Source organism: Lynx rufus, unplaced genomic scaffold (genome assembly GCF_022079265.1).
Source record: "Lynx rufus isolate CCGP_SWC_20201006 ecotype Redwood Valley unplaced genomic scaffold, mLynRuf1.p SCAF_6, whole genome shotgun sequence".
NCBI lineage: Eukaryota > Metazoa > Chordata > Mammalia > Carnivora > Felidae > Lynx > Lynx rufus.
The window spans coordinates 30,160,864-30,178,974 of record NW_025814878.1 but is presented as its reverse complement, the minus strand read 5'-3'; positions in this window follow the sequence as shown (position 1 = coordinate 30,178,974).

The following is an 18,111-nucleotide window of genomic DNA, read 5'->3' as shown; positions in this document are numbered from 1 at the left end:
TACCCTGGATTGCTAGGGTAAATCCAATGTAATCATAAGTGTCCTGATATGTTAGGAGGAAGCAGCAATGCCTCACCTTGTAGGCTTTAAATATCAAGAAAGGAACCATGAGCCAAGCAAGGTAGGTGACTTCTAGAACTGCAAAAGACAAACAAATGAATCCTTCCCTAGAGCCTCCAGAAGGAGCCCAAATTTTATTTCAGCCCACTGAGACCCATCTAGCAGCCACTAACAAACACTTTGCAATGAACAAAATTTTGTATAGCCCGTTATTTCTAATATAATAATAATAAATTATATACCTTGTATATATTTTATTCTATATAGCTTGTAGTTAAAAAAAAAAACATTCACAGTCTACTTCAAACTTCATTTAAACAATTAATCAAGGGGTGCCTGGGTGGCTCAGTTGGTTAAGTGTCCAACTTCAACTCGGGTCACGATCTCACAATTCGTGGGTTCGAACCCCGCATTGGGCTCTGTACTGACAGCTCAGAGCCTGAAGCCTACTTCAGATTCTGTGTCTCCGTCTGTCTCTCTGCCCCTCCCACCCCTCTCAGAAATAAACATTTAAAAAAATAAATACAAATTGAAAAGAAAAACATAAAAAAAACAATTAGTTATTTCTCCTTGGGTCACAGTTTCCCTCTTTTTAATGTAAGAGAGTTTGTTGGAATGTTGTAAGGTTCCTTTGAGTTATAAAGTTCTTTGTGTCCTCATTGCATAAATGCTAATTATGGAGACTTGTCTGAGCTTTGGCTTTTTCTATGAAATCATTTTGTTAACCTCTAATGAGCTTTTTAGCAAAAGTAGTCATGTTAAAATAAATCTGATATAAGTTCACAAAATTATTCATAATAACCTACTGCCTTTCACTTTAGGTCTCTAACAATCTCTTTGCATTACTACAGCACTTCTCTCATTGTTCAAAAAGACCAGTTCAAGTGAAGGAATGCTTCAGTTAGGAATTGCATACAGCTTTTTTGTTGTTACCTCAGAAGAGGCAAGGTGGACAAAAACAACAACAACAACAACACAGTGCAGAATTTTGCTTTTCAATAATTCTTAACATACAGATTTTTAAAGCATTATCTAGAGATGAAACAATATATTTCCTTTTATATGACTAAAAAGCCTTCCCTGTAAACTAGTATAAGTCCTGCTTATCTCACTTGATATAGATCAGTTAAAAAACGTATCAATTAAAAAAAAAAGTACTCATTTTCACTGCAGTTAACCATAGTGCATTTCTTTCTATTAAAAAAAGAGAGAGTATGGAGCACCTAGGTGGCTAAATCGGTTAAGCATTCAACTTTGGCTCAGGTTATGATCTTGCAGTCTGTGAGTTCAAGCCCCACAACAGGCTCTGTGCTGACAGCTCAGAGCCTGGAGCCTGCTTCGAATTCTGTATCTCCCTCTTTTTCTGCCCCTTCTCAGCTCTCTCTCTCTCTCTCTCTCTCTCCCTCTCTCTAACATAAATAAACATTAAAAATTTTTTTTTAAAGAGAGCGTATGTCACCAAACTAAAAAGAAATCAAAACAAGAAAAGTTAAGTCACATTACATTAAAGGGCTAAGTCAAGTGTTCTTCAAGTTGGACAGTCAAAATATCACTCGAATACATGATAGCGCCTTCAATAAATACTATTGAAGGACAATATTGAAGGACAATATTGACAATATTGAAGGACAATAAATTTTATGCAGCAATGTTTTCTTGGCACTAAATGAATTTTGTGTGAGTAGCTGTTAAGACAAGTAGTTAAAACTCACAGGGTACATATATGCAACATTTTCTCATTCGTGTCATAATATGCCAAATAGTAAAGGTAGTCGGAGGATATCCAGTTTTCTGATAACTATCAGATACTTTTTACATAAAATTTTATTGAACATAATAAAATGTTTGATTTTTAATACATTTGACAACAGAAAATGAATAGACAAAAAATAAACTGGGAGGCACCTGGGTGGCTCAGTTGGTTAGGTGCCTGACTTCGCCTCAGGTCATGATCTCAGAGTTCGTGGGTTTGAGGCCCGTATGGGGCTTCACAATATGACACTGCAGACCCTGCGTGGGATTCTCTCTCTCCCTCTTTCTCTGCTCCTCCCCTTCTTGTGCATGCTCTTTCTCTCTCTCTCAAAATAAATAAATAAAACTTAAAAAAATTAAAAACAAATAAATTGGGCAGAGGATTCTAGATATTATGGAAAATGAGCAGAACAGGTTGGAACAAACCTCTTGCCAAAGAAAAGCAAAGATGACGAAAGAAGTCAAACCCATAGAACCAGAGAATAGGACAATGGTTTCCAGAGGCAGAGGGGGTGGAGGAAATGGGGAAATGGAGATCAAAGCATATAAACTTTCTCTTTTTTTTTAAGTTTCATTTACTTTTTATTTTTAAGTTTTTATTTCAATTTCAGTTAGTTAACATACAGTGTTACATTAGTTTCAGGTGTACAATGTAGTGATTCAAAAATTCCACACATCACCCGGTGCTCATCACAAGTGCCCTCCTTAATCCCTATCATCTATTTCACCCATCCCCCCACCCACCCGCTGTCTAGTAATGATCAGTTTGTTCTCTATAATTAAGAGTCTGGGGGCGCCTGGGGGGCTCAGTCGGTTAAGTGTCCAACTCTTGGTGTCAGCTCACATCATGATCTCACGGTTTGTGAGTTCAAGCCCCACACAGGTCTCCATGCTGACAGCACAGGGCCTGCTTGGGATTCTCTCTCTCCCTCACTCTCTGCCTTTTCTGTGCTCATATTCTCTTTCTCCCACTCCCTCTCTCTCTCTCTCAAAATAAATAAATAAATTTATGGGGCGCTTGGGTGGCTCAGTCGGGTAAGCGTCCAACTTCAGCTCAGGTCATGACCTCACGGTCCATGAGTTCAAGTCCCATGTCGGGCTCTGTGCTGACAGCTCAGAGCCTGGAGCCTGTTTCAGATTCTGTGTCTCCCTCTCTCTCTGCCCCTCACCCACTCATGCTCCGTCTCTATCTCAAAAATAAAATAAAAACATTAAAAATTTTTTTTAATATTTAAATAAATAAATAAGCTAATAAATAAATAAATAAATAAATAAATAAATGCCATTTCTTGGTTTGCCTCTCTCTTTTCCTTTATTTGTTTTGATTTTTAAACTCCACATATGAGTGGAATCATATGGTATTTGTCTTTTGCTGACTGGCTTACTTAGCATTATACTCTCTAGCTCCACCCATGTCATTGCAAATGACAAAATTTCATTTTTTATGGTTGAATAATATTCCACTGTATATATAACCGCATCTTTATCCATTCATCTAATGACGGACACTTGGGCTGTTTCCACTATTTGGCTATTGTAAATAATGGTGCTATAAACATGGAGGTGCATGTATTCCTTTGAATTAGTGATTTTGTATTTTTTGGGTAAAGACCCAATAGTGTGATTCCTGGATCATGGGGCAGTTCTATTTTTACCTTTCTGAGGAACTCCCACACTGTTTTCCACAGTGGTTGCACTAGTGTGCATTCCCAGCAAAAGTGCAAGAGGGTTCTCCTTTCTCCACATCCTTGCCAACACCTGTTGTTTCCTGTGTTGTTGACTTGAGCCATTCTGACAGGTGTGAGGTACTATCTCACCATAGTTTTGATTTGCATTTCCCTGATGATAAGTAATGATGAACATGTTTTCATGTGTCTGTTGGCCATCTATATGTCTTCTTTGGAGAAATGTCTGTTCATGTCTTCTGCCCATTAAATTGGAGTATTTGCTTTTTGGGTGTTGAGTTTTAGAAGGTTTTTTTTTTTTTTTTTTAAGTTCTTTATATATATTGGATACTAACTCTTTTAACAGCTAGGTCATTTGCAAATATCTTCTCTCATGCAGCAGGTTGTGTTTTATTTTTATGGACTGTTTCCTTTGCTGTGCATAAGCTTTTTATTTTGATTTCATCTCAATAGTTTATTTTTGCCTTTTTTGTTTCCCTTGCCCCGAGAGATGTGTCTAGTAAGAAGCTGCTATGGCTAATGTCAAAGGGGTTACTGCCTATGTTTGCTTATAGGATTTTTATGGTTTCAGGTCTCACATTTAGGTCTTGAATCCATTTTGAATTTATTTTTTTAATGGTATAATAAAGTGGTCCAGTTTTATTCTTCTGCATGTTGCTCTCCAGTTTTCCCGCCAATATTTGCTGACTAGACTGTCCTTTTTTTCATAGGACATTCTTTCCTACTTTGTCAAAGACTAAATGACCATATGGTGGTGGGTTTATTTCTGGGTTTTCTATCCTGTTCCATTAATCTATGTGTTTATTTTTGTGCCAGGACCATATTGTTGTTTTGTTGTTGTTGTTGTTTTATTTTGTGTGTGAGAGAGAGAGACAGAGCATGAGCAGAGGAAGGGCAGAAAGAGAGGAAGACACAGAATCTGAAACAGGCTCCAGGCTCTGAGCTGTCAACACAGAACTCGATGCAGGGCTCGAACTCATGAACGATGAAATCATGACCTGAGCTGAAGTCAGACTCATAACGGACAGAGCCACCCAGGCAACCCCCCCCGCCCCACCCCCACCATCCCCCATCCCCCTCCACCCATGCCCACGACACTGTTTTGATTACACAACTTTGTAAAAGAACTTGAAATCCACAACTGTGATGTCTGTTTTCTTTTTCAAGATTGCTTTGGCTATTTGGGGTCTTTTGCAGCTCTATTCAAAGTTTGGAATTGTTTGTTCTAGCTCTGTGCAAAATGCTATTGGTATTTCGATAGGGATTACATTAAATGTGTACAGTATTTAGAGTAGCATAGAAATTTTAACAATATTTGCTCTTCCAATCCATGAGCATGGTATGTCTTTCCGTTTCTTTGTGTTACCTTCAGTTTTCTTCATCAGTGTCTACTAGTTTTCAGAGTACAGGTCTTTCATCTCTTTGGTTAGGTTTATTCCTACGTATCTGTTACTTTTGGTACAATTGTAAATGGGACTGATGCCTTAATTTCTCTTTCTGCTGCTTAATTACTGGTGTACAGAAATGCCACTGATTTCTGTACACTGATTTTGTTTCCTGTGACTTGACTGAACTCATTTATCAGTTCTAACAGGTTTTTGACGGAGTCTTTCAAGTTTTCCATATATAGCACACCATGTCAACTGCAAATAGTGACAAGTTTTGCTTCTTCCTTATCAATTTGCATGCCTTCTACTTCTTTTTGTTCTCTGAATGCTGTAGCTAGTACTTCCGGTACTATGCTGAATAAAAGTGATGAGAGTAGTTATCTTTGTCTTGTTCCTGATCTCAGGGGGAAAGCCCTCAATTTTTCACCATTAAGTATGATGTTAGCTGTGGGATTTTCATATATGTCCTATATTAAGTTGAGGTATATTGCCTCTAAACCTACTTTGTTGAGGGTTTATATCATGAATGGATGTTGCACTTTGTCAAATGCTTTTTCTGCATCTACTGATATGATCATATCACTCTCACTCTTATCCTTTCTCTTATTGATGTGATGTATCACAATGACTGACTGGCAAATATTGAACAACCTTTCAACCTGGGAATAAATCCCCCTTGATTGTGCTGAATTATTCTTTCAATGCATTGTTGAATTCAGTTTGCTAGTATTTTGTTGAGGATTTTTGCATATATGTTCATCAGGGATATTGGCCTGTAGTTCCCTTTTCCACTAATGTCTTTATCTGGTTTTGGTATCAGGGTAATGTGAGCCTCAAAGAATAAATTTGGAAGTTTTCCTTCCTTTTCTATTTTTTGAAGTAGTTTGAGAAGAATAGGTATTAACTCTTCTTTAAATGTACAGTAGAATTCACCTGTGAAGCCATCTAGTCGTGGACTTTTGCTTGTTGGGAGTTTTTTGATTACTGATTCAATTTCTTTGCTGGTTATGGACAAACTTTCAATTATAAGATGAAGAAGTTCTACTGATCTAATGCACATGGTAACTATAGTTAATAATACTGCAGTGTATACTTGAAATGTGCTAAGAGAGTAGATCTTAACACCACACGCACAAAAAAATGCTAACTATGTGAGATGATAGATGTGACAATTAATTTGATCATGGTAATCATTTTACAGTGTATATGTATGTGAAATCATCACACTGCATACCTTCACAAAATAAAATAATACTGTTTGACATGCAATAAAAGAAAGCTGCCAGGAAGTTTGGGGTAAGGTGCAAAGGGGGCACCTTACCCAAATGGAGCTGTGATGAGGGCTATATTATTGGGGGAAAGGGATGTCTTAAAGGGAAACAATTGCAAGTAAGTGAAAAACAGAAATGAGAAGTGCATTTAATAGGGGAGAAAAATCCTCCCAAACCACAAAAACACACAGACAGGCACACACACATGTGTGCACGTGCACACACACACACACACACACACTCCAAAAGCAGACCAATCAATAAGGAGAAAGTGGCCTGGCCATGAAATGGACCAAGTTAATAGACAGGTAACCACATTCTTTCCTATTTTTTATCATGAGCTAGAAGTCTACCAGGTATATATGAGTATGTGTGAAGTTAACCTAACTGAAGCTAAGTTTCAAATGATTTGAACATTGTTGTGCTGATTATGGTTTGTCTACAATGATTTAACTCAGTGGATGTTTAATAGGAACATATCAGAAGCAAATCCATGTACCAACTTATGACAGAGAAGGGCAGAGGAAGAGAGAGAAAAAAGTAAAAACAAGGCCAACAACAAAACCAAAAGAAATGGGGGGAGAGGGAGAGAGAGAGTAAAAGGGGAGAGGAATATTGAGAGAGGGAGGAATTGGGAGGTGGGTAAGGAAAGCAGAGCAAAAGCATCAGGGGTGCCTCGGTGGTTCAGTCAGTTAAGCACCCACTCTTGGTTTTGGCTCACAGTTTCGTGGGTTTGAGCCCCGAGTTGGGCTCTGTGCTGGCAGTGTGAAACCTGCCTGGGATTCCCTCTCCCTCTGTCTGCCCCTCCCTCCTTCACACTGTCTCAGTCTCTCTCAAATAAATAAAATAAAACTTAAAAAAAAAAGCATCAGCAACACCTCCACATCTTACTTTCTCCCTAAGTCTGCATCCTTCAAGAGAGTTCAAAAGCGAAATGAGGTTCTGCTGAGCCTTGGTTCCTAATTCCATTCTTTGTCTTCATCTCCCTCATGAATCCTGCCTTTTATTTGAATCGTCCCCCAGAAGCCTGTTTTTGTAGCTTCTGTTAATTCACATGGTTCAGTATGTCACAGATGGTGCAACGCCACCAAATGCAGTGAGTGGGCGTGTGTGCACATGCATGTTGATTGTTAGTTTTGTTTTTTGCTCCTCTCCCCACTTTTAGTCGTAGGGAGTTCTTTTAATTTGCTTTTATCTTTTTATTTCAAAATAATCCCAAACTTACAGAAAAGTAGCAAGAATAACACAAAGAACTCCTGCATATGCTTTACTAACCAAATTCATCAATTTCAACATGTTGTCACACTGATTTTCTCTTTCTCTTTCCATATGCTTAACATTTATTCTATATAATTCTATGCAACTTTTTTATATTTCCTAAACAATTTGATAGTAGGTTGCATACAGCGTGCCCTTAATTCTTCCATATTTCCATGGTATATGTCTTCCAACCAGAAGAATATTCTCTTACAAACCACAATACTGTTATAAAATTCAGAAACTTTACCATTGACACAATATGCTTATGTAACACAGAGCTCAGCACACCTGTAGGCCAAACCGGGCCTGCCAACCGACTTTGTAAATAAAATTTTACTGAGACACAACCATGTCCATTCTTTCATGTATTGTCCATGGCAACAATGTTAGCAATCGCAAAGTTGGATCCTTGTTGCAAGAGAGAAAAGATGGCCTGCAAAGCCTAAAAAATTTACTATTTGGTCCTTTACAGAAAACATTTGCTGATCACAATCTAATTCATAGTCCATATTCCACTGTCAGCTGTCTCCTTTTTTTTAACTGTATTTCCCAGTCTAGGATTCCATCAAGGGTCATGAATTTCATTTAACTGTCACTTCTAGGAGACTCCTTTCATCCAGCACAGTTCCTCAGCCTTTGTCTTTCATGCCGTTGTCATTCTGAGGAAGGAAAGCCAGGTACTTTTTAGAATCCTCCTCTAGTGGGGTTTACCTGATGTTTCCTCATGATTAGATTCAGGTAATGCATTTGTTGTCAGAACACTATGAAAGTGATTTTATGTTCTTCTCATGGTATCATACCCAGATCACATGATATCTGTCTCCCTCCCTTTAATGATGGTAATTTTGATGTTCTGTTTCTCCACTATTATATAAGGTACCATTTTTTTGTCTTTGAAATCAACAACATATCTATAGGGAGATGCTTTAAGAGCATGTAAATATTCTGTTCTCCATCAAGCTTCTCCTGCCCCCAGTTTAACATCAATGCGGGATTCTTTCCCAAATCAATGTTTACTATTATTAATGGCAATTGATAATTTTCCTAATTTTTTTGTAATGTCACAAAATCCAAGATGGTATCAGTTTGTGATCAGAAATCAGATGTTTAGGAATATTAAATGGCTCGTCTCTCACTACCTATTTTTCAAGTATCTCCTAGAGAACTTTAAATTTTTTTTAAGTTTATTTATTTTGCACAAGAAAGAGAGAGAGAGGAAGAGAGAGAGAGAAAGAGAAAGGGCAGGGGGCGAGGGCAGAAAAAGAGAATCCCGAGTAACCTTTGCACTTTCAGCGCACAGCCCAGCTCAGGGCTCAAAACCACAAACCATGAGATCATGACCTGAGAGGAAACCAAGAGCCAGATACTCAACGGACTGAGCCACCCAGGTGCCCCAGAGAACTTTACACTTGATCTTAGCCAAAAGGCTGAGAAGTGATCCCAGAGAACTTTATAGAACTTTTAAAACTCTTGGACTTCATGCTCCTTCATGCTCCTTCATGCTCCTTCTGCAGTCTCTGAAGCTGCAGAATACGAATTCTGGCAAGTGGTCTCAAGACTAAAATAATCAGAATTTCTTGCTCATCAGCATATGAACCCTATTTTGTAAAACTACCACTTCTGTTCAAAGGCTGCATTTTTTATTTAAATTTCCATTGTTTTTTACTTCAGAATGAACATTCATTTCTGTAGCACAAAGTATCAAAGAAACATCCTAGACAAAATAATACACACAAAAAACTGAACTGTTTTGGATAATATCAGTTTTGAGTGTGCCCATAAATCATCCCTTTCTACTGAATCTACCAGGGCCGCAAATCATGGTTCAGTAATCACTGTCATGGGCTTGAGGAATTAAGGCACAAACTGTACAGACTACATTGTTTACTAAGGCTGTCATAACCAAATGCCACATACTAGGTGGCTGAAATACCTGAAATTTATTTTCTCACAGTTCTGGAAAGGAGAAGTCCAAGATCAAGGTATCAGCACATTTGGTTTCTTCTGAGGCCTTGCTCCTTCACTTACAAACAGATGGCCACCTTTTCAGCATACCTGTCTATGCTAATCTCTTCCTACAAGGACACCAGTCATATGGGATTAGGGCCCACCATATGACCTCGTTTTCTTTAAGTACCTCTTCAAAGGCCCTGTCTCCAAATATAGTCACATTCTGATGTCCTGGGAGTTAGGACTTCAACACGTGAATTTAAGGGGACACAATTCAGCCCCTAACAGGGACCCATAATTAGGTTCTATTTAAGATAACCGCCACTGATTTTCTAGGTGACACAACACCATACCTACATATACACATGTGTCTTCTAACTCAGAGTGGGATGATAATAAAAAACCTGAAAGTCATGTCAGGGGGGAACTTGAATATTTATTCAAAGGAGAGGTGGGATAGGAGGACATGATGGCCATCATCAAATTGATGAAGGGTTCTCATGCAGAAGATGCATTTAGAAATTTACCTGTTCTAAGTCATCCACAGAAGTTTGAACTATGACCAAGAAACAATACATTTTTCAATGGAAAAAAAAAAAAGATCTTTCTAACTTATCTGACACTAGAAGGAAAAATGAGTAACCTTTAGAAAGTGGAAAAAAATGCATAGAATAGACTATGGATTGAAAAAACAGCAAAGAATTGGCAAAGTGAGGCTGTGTATTTAAATTTGTATATTCCTTTTCTCAAATGAAATTGAACTTTAGGACAGAAAGCATTCGATAGTTCCATCCATAAAAATTTTAAAGTTTTCTCAACCTCTGCAACAACTAAAAATTCATGATTGCCTCAGGCAGAAGCAAGAAGTGAAATGTCTTCATACCAAAGGCTCAGTGTCATTATATTTTTCTCTGGAGCAAAATGTATGCTCCAAACTGTCAAGGACACATTGGTGGGAAAGTCCATTACTGAAAGGAGATCATGTCCGAGTGTTGCAAAAACATGTGAAAATGGCTCAACTACAATTGAAGCCACACAATGTACTTAATAGCTTAAGAGCCATTAGTACTTATGACACATCAGCTCTCAGGCCAAGATCTGTCCGTTGCCTTTCAACACTAATTTTATACCGTAAAATTTAAAACAGTCTTCTTTACAGAAAGTATCAAGGCAGACCACAAACACGGGCATGTGATGATATAAAACGAGTACATCCTCTCTGTTTACTTTGAATTTCAAACCCTTCCTTTATGGGAAGCGAAGTTAGAAGCACCAAAGCACAGTGTTTGTGAACAGGGGATCCAGCATCAGGCCGTCTGGCCAAATCCCGGCCCTGTCATTTATCAGCTGCATGAGCCTGGGCCAGGCACTTAATCTCTCTGTGTCTCTTTCCTCATTTGAAAAATGGAGATAATAAGAGTTAGTAAGTACCTCATTTACTTGCTGTGAGGATTATACAGGATAATATATTTAAAGAGTGCCTTATACAGAGAAGCCGTTTAAGAGGTAAAGCTATATTCTGTTGGCAATAGGGAGGCAGTGAACATTTCAGATGGGCTCACATGATCAGATTTTTGTTTCAGATAAATCACTTTGAGAGCACTGTGAAAGAGGGACTGATTAGAGGTCATTTGTGCAGCCAAGGCAGGAGACCAGATAAAGAAACCACTGCAATAGTCCAGGAAAGATGTTTTAAGGATCTTTACGAAAGCAGTATGGGAACAGGCAAGAGGTATAGATAAGGCATGGGAGATTTTAAAGAGACAGTATGAGATTTGGTGTAAGGAAGAAAAGGGGAAGAATCAGTTGGGTAACTGGAACTGGGAAGGATTATAATGAAGCATGCTTGAGAGCAAATAATACAATTGCTTTTAAATGTGTTGAGTTTGAACGGCACGCCTGGGCATCTTTGTGGGATACTGTCTCAAAAAGATCTAGGGGTGTCTGGGAGATTATCTTAAAAAGATTAGTTGATTAAGCAGACAACTCTTCATTTCAGCTCAGGTCATGATCTCAGGGTCATGTGATCAAACCCGTGGCTCTGCATTGGGCATGGAGCCTGCTTAAGATTCTCTTTCCCTCTCCCTCTGCCCCTCGCATGCTCATTCTCTTTCTCTGAAAAGAAAAGAAAAGAAAAGAAAAGAAAAGAAAAGAAAAGAAAAGATCTAAAACATAAAGGAGAGGACTGAGCTGGAATATCATTTTGATTGAGAAGCAACTGTATTTTACTGATGAGAAACACATTTTAAAATTATTTTAGAGAAGAAACAGATGGCACTTCCTAATAAAAGAGAAGGTTTACAGCCACATCCTAGTATATAGTTCAGTGTCAAGTACTTTTGTACGGTATTTTGTAATTACATAAGGTCATTCCATCAACATTGCATTAATTTTTCAAAATTAGCACTGGTTTTGACATACCAAGTCCTTTTCTTAAAAAATGTACAAAGGATATTCTACAAACACAAGTTTTCCATTGTATTTTGGTCATTATTTCATTCCGTAATTCCCCAAAGAGGACAACCTTGGTACTGATCTACTTCTGTGGCCCAAGAACTACACCTCCCCATGGCAATCCTTGTTCACCAACACCTTTTCCTTTCATACCAAGAAGTGATCTAATTTTTACTGGGATCATATAAACAGACCCTCAAAAACATCTCACACAGGGGCAACTGGTGGCTCAGTCGGTTAAGCATCTGACTTTTTTTTTTTTTAAGTTTATTTATTTTGAGATAGCAATGAGCACAAGCAGGAAAAGGGCAGAGAGAGAAGGAGAGAGAGAATCCCAAGCAGGCTCCGCCCTCAGCGCAGAGCCCGATGTGGGGCTCAAACTCGTGAACTGTGAGATCATGACCTGAGCTGAAATCCAGAATCAGATGCTTAACTGACTGAGCCACCCCGGTGCCCCAAGTGTCCAACTATTGATCTTGGCTGAGGTCACGATCTCACAGTTCGAGAGTTCTAGCCCCTAATCTGGCTCTGTGCTGACAGTGTGGAGGCTGCTTGGGATTTTGACTCTCCCTCTTTCTGCCCCTCCCCACTCATGCTCGCTTTCTCTCTCAAAATAAATAAACTTTAAGAAAAAAAAAAAAAAAGAGGAAAGAAAAACATCTCATACACCATCTTGGCCATGAATGTGTTCAGCATGTCCTATGCACTGGGAAACATTATTTTTGTCTGAGGTCAAGTCACCCAAAACAATGTCAGCAGTATGTCAGCTAGGTATGAATCTTTGGATAAAATATGTATAAATAATTCACTGGAAAATCTTCAAATTATTTTAATAAAGCAGGTTTATTTTAATAAGGCCTAAAAGATGTATATTTAGTTTTATTTCAACACTCTTTTTTACTATAATTTGGTAGTCTTTAAATAATTTAGCTTTCATTCATGAGTAAGCAAAGTATAATTTCATTTTGGTTTGATTCCACAAATTACTGTATATTTTTCAAGTTTATGTTTATTACTTATTTAGGTCCTAAAAACCTGCAAATAATTACTTAAGGTCCAGATGATGATAAATGTTGCCAATAAACATAGGTTCTTTCTAAACTGCTTTTTTAAAAAAATCAGTCTTGAGATTGAAAAAAAATCAAATTTTGCTAGATTGTTAGCACCAGTAGGTAAAATCAAGATGCTTCCATGTGTTTAGTTTTCCAAACTTAATAAAAAGGCAATGAAAAGTTAAAATGTGATTTCCAAATTTTATGAAGAAGTCAGAGCAATCCAGAAAGCCATGAAGAATAAACATGTTTACCCATTTTTGTGTGAAATTACCCTAACCTAAATTTTAGGAAAAGTAACACACTTATGACAAATAAACAAGCCCATTTTATTTCAGGAAAGAAGCTAACCAATTCTATTAAAGAAAATACACACAGTTACACTTAGGAATCTCTAGCAGATGTAGCAGAAAGAGAGAGAGAGAGAAGTTAATAACATTATTTTCATAGTTACATTCAACATTTACCAAAAGTTGCAATCTCTTTCCTATAAACTCTAAATTAAAGTCTAAAAGCTAAACTTCAAGAGAAGTAATCACCACAAATCAACTAATATTATTTAAAAGCACTAAAGAAAAGGCTGCACTCACCTAGTTCTTTCTAAAAACACTCAGAAATGAAAAACCCTTTTGTGTAAAAAACAGCAGATACTTGTGATGTAAGTTTGACATACACAGAATGTATTCAAATACACAAGTTAGACATTGACAATTTTTTTTACATTAAGAATAAAGCAAATTGATGATAATAAAATTCCTACTTAAAAACACCGTCTTTTCACAGGCATAGCTCAATTTCGAGGCATTACAGTATCTCTTCTTGCCATCTTTCTCCAAATGCCATTGCCCTACCAGTAAACAAAGAGCCTGGAAAAATCACTATGCACTCCCTATAAAGGCACGTTTGACCATCACCTTACTTGGAGCATACGTGCTAACACTTTTTAAAACAAATGAAAGAGGGGGCGTGGCACTCCTCACTACTTGGAATTAAGGAATGCAGCCAACATTTGGAGACAATGTTTTGATATCGACGTTCCATGGGAAAAAGGGTAAAACAAAGATTAAAGAGTTTAAGACCCGCACATTTTGCTTGTGGTTCACGGACTCCTTCCCACATCTCTCCTCCCCACACTGTTGTTTTCTGATAGCAATACCAGCATATACAGAACACTTTCACGTATCCGTCCTCACTGGATTCAGTCCGGAGCCATCACTGGATCTGAGCGTTGGTAGCTATAACGGGACACATCCACCCACCAGCGGGAGACGCTTGAAGTGGCTTATTTGTCCTGCACTTGAACTGCCTAGTACCTGGAGTTCTGCTGGGTACTTTAATACACTTGTGCTAGGGTTGCTCACATGGGCCTCTAGTCATCTATCTACTCTGGAAAGTGGAATACAGGTATTCAATGAACCCTAACATGACCTTTATCGTGCTAAAGGTAAACAAAATAATGCTACAAAACAAGAGTGTAGATAACAGACCATTTTGCATTCTTATGATATTTTTGTCACTCCAGGAGAGAAAGGATCTTAAATATGTGTGCAGTTTGGATGGTTTGTTTTTTAGAAAAAAGAAAGATAACTAACTGTGCCTTGGATTTCTATTACTTAAAACATTTTCATAGTTGCTTTGTTTTTCACCTGCCCACCTCAAAGAAAAGTACTATTATAGCTAGAAAAAAACTTTTTTTTCAAAAAGCAGTATTTTTAAAAAGTCTTGCTAACCTGCTGACAAAGTAAGAAGTGCTTTCAGTTGTAGGCTTCTTTATATTGCTACAAAATAAAATTCCCAGGATATGAATGCCGCAGCTGTTCCCCGGCACTTCCTTTGCCTGGACGAACAGGTGAGTGGAGCACTGAGCTCCACACCAGCCTCGCTGCGGCTTCCTTACGGCTCATCTCCCTCACCCGTGGCACCCGGGTTCTCACTCCTTCCTGAGAAGCTACAGAAAAAGCTAGATATTCTCAAGGGGTAAACAGAGGTGGGTCAGAGCCTGGGGCAAAACCTCAGCAAACAGGGACTATACCAGAGTGGACCTGGGATCGTTGAAGTTGGTTGTTGGGTGACTTGCCCACGCTCTAAGATCCAGAAGACTGCCGGTGCTGCACAGCATTAGGGGCGTGCTCAACGGTTCAGACGCTCGCTAGTGCCTTACCTCCCCCGCATCGGTAAAACTGTACAGCGCTGGTGATAAGTCACTGCAACTAATCAGATGTCTCCGATGGATTAAAAAATCCACACTTTACTTCTGAGAGGATGACGGTAGTTAATTAAATATTATTGGGGAAAAACAGTCATCTCGGCCATCCTCAGGTAGAAGTTTCTCACTAGATCCATCTTCCTTCAAGTTCCTAGTTACAAACTACACAAGGTCATAAAGTCCTGTATTGACTCAATCCCGCTGTCCAAACTCCACTGCAACAAAATGCATCCAAACTCACACACAGTGTTGACACATACGGGTGGTCAAACCAAGCTGGCCCAGGGCCTCTCTATAGTAAACAGAGTGGAGGGTGGGGTAATTTTTGACCCCAGTTGAGTAGTTGTGAAAGAGTAGGTGTCATACACAGGTTTTCTCTCTGTTTTCCTGTAAAGGATATGCTTTGTTTGGGTAGACAGTAGGGCAGTTTAGGTCGGATTTAAAAAGGAAATGATACGCAACTGTTAATTGTCCAATGAAGACAGCACTAAAGGGGGAGAAAGTTTTTGTTTTCTCTTGGCATTCTACTAAATTAATTGCCTTAATTTTGCTTAATACTATTTATTTTCAGGGTGCCTGGATGGCTTGGTTGATTAAGTGTCTGCCTCTTGATTTAGGCTCAGGTAATGATCTCATGGTTCTTACGATGGAGCTCCACACTGGGCTCCGTGCTGACAGCGTGAAGCCTGCTTGAGATTCTGTCTCCCTCTCTCTCTGCCCCTCCCCCATGTGGGCATGCATGTGCGTGCGTGTGCATGCTCGCTTGCTCTCTCTCTCTCTCTCAAAATAAATACACATTTAAAAAAATACTATTTATGGGGGTGCCTGGGTGGCTCAGTCAGTTGAGCGTCCAACTTCAGTTCAGGTCATGATCTCACAGTTGATGAGTTCCAGCCCCGTGTTAGGCTCTGTGCTGACAGCTCTGAGCCTGGAGCCTGCTTCAGATTCTGTGTCTCCCTCTCTCTCTGCCCCTCTCTCCCTCCCTCCCCCCCTCAAAAATAAACATTAAAAAATATAGACATATACTATCTATTTTCCTACTTATTAGAGCTCTCACATTCTGTCTTGTGGTTAAAATACACTTCAGTATTCTGGAAATAGTCCAAGGAAACTACCTGAGGCCACTACTATCAAAACCCAATTCAGTGGCTTTCTCAAGCTTTCAGCTCCCCTTGGCCCTCTCCCCCTCTAAATTCTCTCTGTTCTTACCTTCACACCACTGGCTATGAATTACATGAAGCATTTTCCCCCTATCCTCCCTCCAACCTCAGGCCTGTGTTCTTTCCTTCTTCCCATCCCTCCCTCAATGAGCTGGTTCACTTTCAATTCTACAGACAGTCTGTGGCTGACACCCAGGAGCCATCGCCTAGCCTCCCTCATTCCCCTTCCACTCTTGTACTTTCAGATGCCTGCAGGACATCTCACTCAGATGTCAGCTAAAACCTGACATGTGAAAACCTGAGCTCATCTTCTCCCCCCAGTTATAAGCAAGTGTTTGCAAGTTTCTTGTAACTTTCCGTGTTGCCTCTGTCTCCCCAAATCCCCTAGGCTCAGAAATTTCATATTATGTTTGACTCCTCCCTCTTCCTCATCCTCAACATTCAACCTGTCTACAAAGTCAGCCATTTCCACCTCTACCATACCTCCTGGATCTATCCTCTTCGCTTCATTCTTAAATGGCATTCCAGCACAACCCTCATTCCTCACACATGAATTAAAGTAAGTCCCTGGCCCATCCACCCACCTCAGTGTCCTCTACTATACTGAATTGTCAGAATAACCTGCAGAAAATACAGGAGGTACCTTACAGATCAGTCTAACCTCTATATTTTCCTCATGAAAACAAAGGTTTGAAGAGGCTTCCATATCTAGTTGGAGAAGGAGACAAGGCTATACAACACAGGGCTCATGGCATCTAGTCCAGTATTCTATCCACAGAATCAGGGTGCTTTCCAATGTCACATCAACCTCCCATGGCCAATGCCCACTCCAAGGTCTTCATGAATCATACTGTACAAGGTCTAAAATGTAATACTGTACCATTCAAGCCCTGAAAAATACTTCTGCTACTTCTCCAAATTCCCCCCTTTTTTTTTCCCTTGGAGAGAGAGAGAGTGTGTAAGCCAGGGAGAGGCACAGAAGGAGACAGAGAGAGACAGAGAGAGAGAGAGAGAGAGAGAGAGAGAGAGAGAATCTAAAGCAGGCTCTATACTCACTGCAGAGCCTGACTTGTGGCTTGATCCCACAACCCTGAGATCATGACCTAAGCCGAAAGTAAGAGTTGGATGCTCCACCAACTAAAGCAACCCAAGAGCCCCCAAATTCACTTCTTTTTTTAAGACGTCTATTCACTTATTTTGAGGGGGGAGAGGCAGAGAGACAGGGGGAGAGAGAAAGAAAGAGAGAGAGAGAGAGACAGAGAGAGAGAGAGAGAGAGAGAGAATATCCCAAGCAGGCTCCACACTGTCAGCGCAGAGCCCAATACATGACATCACGACCTGAGCCAAAGTCAGACACTTAACCGACTGAGGAACCCAGGCGACCTCAAATTCACTTCTTATTTCTCATCATTACACCCCTCTTCTCTAGGTCACTCTCTTTATCATATCCACACCAACATAACTTTGAACCCCACTGCTGGTTCAGTGTACATAAAACACCCTGCAAGCACAGTCTTCTAATTGTGATACATAGTTAAATCCTGACAACAATTTTAAGAAAAATATGGGAGGCAAATAAGCTTACATTTCTCATTCCAATTTCAGAGAGCAAAAATTTAAGAGCCCTAATTACGTCTTACTTTTGAAGTAATTTTGAAAATGTACTTCCATCATCTCACACATATTCTTTTTTTTTTCCACACATATTCTTTACTTTCCTAGCATTAAAACTAAATATCTAGCCAATTATGTAAGCTCACCTGATCACTGGCCACTTACCTTACACTTCATTTACCAATGGTTTTGCCAAGATTTAGACTATGAGACCCTTTAGCATTTTACAAATTTGCAAAAAGCACATACCAAATGCTTT